Below are 2,991 nucleotides of genomic sequence, written 5' to 3'. Positions count from 1 at the left end.
CAGATTCCAATCCGGACGGATAACCAAATTCAATCCGAATATCCGATTTTTAGCAAATTTTACCTTTAAACCCAAATATCCGGATTATAACCAGGTTTTTTATTTTTTATTTTTAAAGGCTTTAAAACTTAAAAAACCAAATATAGCAATTTTTTTTTTTAAAAAAAAATTATGATATCATATTTCGATTGCCCAAATTTTTTTTAAAAAATAATTTAAACACTTTTAAAAAGTTCCTTTTTTAAGAAAATAAATTAAATAACAAAATAAATAAAAATGAAAAATAGATAATACTGTTGTTTACATCACAATGCAAAACATAAATTTACAAAAAACAAAATAAATAATAATACATCACAACTAATTAAACTAATACAATGCTTCTACTTTGTCAAAAAAAAAAAAAAAAATACAATGCTACTACTCTTCACATCTTGAAAGTTGAATATGGAATTGAGAAAGCTGCACAAGAGACATTGACCAGCACAAGGGGCAGACCGGCATCCTCCAGCAACCAAATTACAAGAAACATAGCCATTAAACTGATGATACAAGATTGTATGCTGCATGGCTATCTAAACCTGGGATAGTGGTTAGTGATGGAGGCCCAAGGGCCAACCTGAACTTAGATGAAAATTAGTATTCATGCTAGAGGTACAGAAGAAGCAAACTATTCCCAATCCAAGAAATCTCATGACATCTTTTCATAATTGCTAGCAGCAAGTGTATTACAAACACGTTTAATTCTTACACAACCCAATATAATAAACTCACAAAGACCAATCCACTTACTCAGATTGATACAAGTGAATCATCTAGCGAGCTTGCATATATAAGAATTTGAGTAAAATCTGATTTAATAAGAAAAAAATTAGAGATGGACTCAGTTGCAATGGTAGTAAAATATATACGGGGCAACTGAATATCACATCAAAATGTTTTTTAGCTTCCCAACATAAACAAGTATAACTTAAAAGTTTACCACATCTCATTCACAATTAGTCACACAAAGTTACTTAAAAAAAAAAAAAAACTAGTCACACAAAGTTTTTGTTTCTGAAGTTCCACAATTGACTTACAAGCCCACCAGTTTCAAGCTAGTTACAGAAAGCTCCCTATTTCATGTAGCTTCAGCATGAGATTGCTGTGAAATTATGTAGATCTTTAAGGTATACAGATTTCAAGGGTGGGTTCCATTATGCAAGAATTTTTTCTCCAAGTCCCTCAGCTTTGCCCATGAAAGAAAACACGCAACTCTTAAGCCAATAAAAATATAAACGAAAGTGATTTATAAACAATATGAAAACCATAAAAATTATTCCACTTCAAAAATGAACTCCACTGGGTTTGTTTCCGCATATTACATGTATTATGACTTTTTAAGAGGCACTAGTAATACAAATGAACAGATACAAATGGTCACTTACAAACCCAAAGAACATTGATCAGTAGTTTTTTTTTTTTCTTTTTTTTTTTTTTTGCGAGCTAGTTCACGGGCCATCTCCCTTAGCTCCTCTGGCAATGGAGGCCTTGGACCCTCAGGGAGATACACTACATAAGAACGCTTCACACAAAAAATAATCAACAATAATATAGGCCATTGACAATATATCAAGAATACCCAACTAACAAATTGTCTAGTTGGTTGATGTCATCGAAAAACTTAAAGCAAGCATATCTCCAATTCAGGGGGTCGTTACATATTTCTGTAGTGTTTTTTAGGAAGGAACGAAGCTATAGAGATGGGTAAAAATGGAGAGTTCAAGTTGAGAGAGAGATGACTATACTGTAACCTGTTAAAGAAACCCAAAAGCAGATCTATAAAACCAAAAAAGCAAATCTACAAGCAAAGAAACTCAGATCTACAAACACAAACTTAGATATACAAACACAGACATTCAGATCTACAAACACAAAACCTTAGATATAAAAATATAGAAACTTGGGTTTACAAAACAGAAACTTAAATCTAGTTAAAGTGAGCAACAAACCAAGGAAAGATGAAAGTGAAATCCAAACACCAAAACTCAGATCTAGTCAAAGTGGGCCACGACAGATGAAGTGATATACAAACTATGTGTGTGTGTGAGAGAGGGAGGGAAGGAAGGGGGGGGGGGGGGGGGGAGAGAGAGAGAGAGAGAGAGAGATACCGAGTAGAGAGAAGAAACTGACGTTAACAGACCTCGGCCACTACAGTCACCGGCGGCGATGGATTTGATTTAAGGATGCTTCGGTTTCGCCGAGGAAGAGAGAGAGAGAGAGAGAAAATCGAGAAGTGAGGAAATTTTTACTTTTTAGTTTTTACAATTTAGCTTTTGTTTTCTTGGGGGAAGGGGAATCATCCTACGGGCAAGTGGACAACGTGACAACGCTTTTTGAATTTGAAATCTTAAAGCCGGTTACGAATAAGATCCGGTTAAATAACAGGATCCGTAACCAATCCGGATGGATATTATAGTTTTATATCTGCCTGGATTTATCCAGATTCCAGATTTTTAATCGGACTGGAAAAAAAATCCAATTCAGATGCAAACCCTTAATCTTATAATATAGTCTGAATTATGTTAATTATATCAACGCATCACTTTAATTATTAGTAACTAATTATTATATGACCAGAGGGGAGACTTGAATAATTCATATTCTAATTGAAATTTTGTCGGTAACCATGGTTAGTCTCACAAAGAACTTGACTTGAGAGCTAGCTAGCTTGTTGAGGAATAAATGTTGCATGTGGATAAGGTTAATTTTGGGTATATTTATAAGTAATGGGTAAATATCTCTTGTTGAATCAGTTTTATAAGATGAGTTAGGTTTATGAGTTTTTTCATAATATTAGACTCTGCCATAAACTGAATGGGAGCCAAAGGACTAGAAAATATACTCGCATGCACGTGAGAGAGGATGTTGAAGAATAAATTCTACATTGCATGTAGACAAAATCTTGAGTATGTTTATAAGCAATGAACAAATCTTTCATATTGAACTCGT

The 2,991-nt window shown here is 33.7% G+C and overlaps 1 long non-coding RNA gene across 1 annotated transcript; it reads right to left on the bottom strand.

Annotated features, from left to right (window-relative positions):
- Positions 1 to 1,062: 1,062 nt before the first annotated feature.
- LOC122276584 lies at positions 1,063 to 2,485 on the bottom strand. The gene is made up of 2 exons (XR_006228897.1): positions 2,151 to 2,485; positions 1,063 to 1,564 (listed from the first exon to the last, which is right to left on the bottom strand). It is a non-coding gene; the product is annotated as an uncharacterized LOC122276584 (long non-coding RNA).
- Between the last annotated feature and the right edge of the window lie 506 nt (positions 2,486 to 2,991).

The sequence above is a fragment of the Carya illinoinensis genome, chromosome 9, assembly GCF_018687715.1.
Source record: "Carya illinoinensis cultivar Pawnee chromosome 9, C.illinoinensisPawnee_v1, whole genome shotgun sequence".
Lineage (NCBI taxonomy): Eukaryota > Viridiplantae > Streptophyta > Magnoliopsida > Fagales > Juglandaceae > Carya > Carya illinoinensis.
This window is presented reverse-complemented; position numbering and strand designations above follow the sequence as displayed.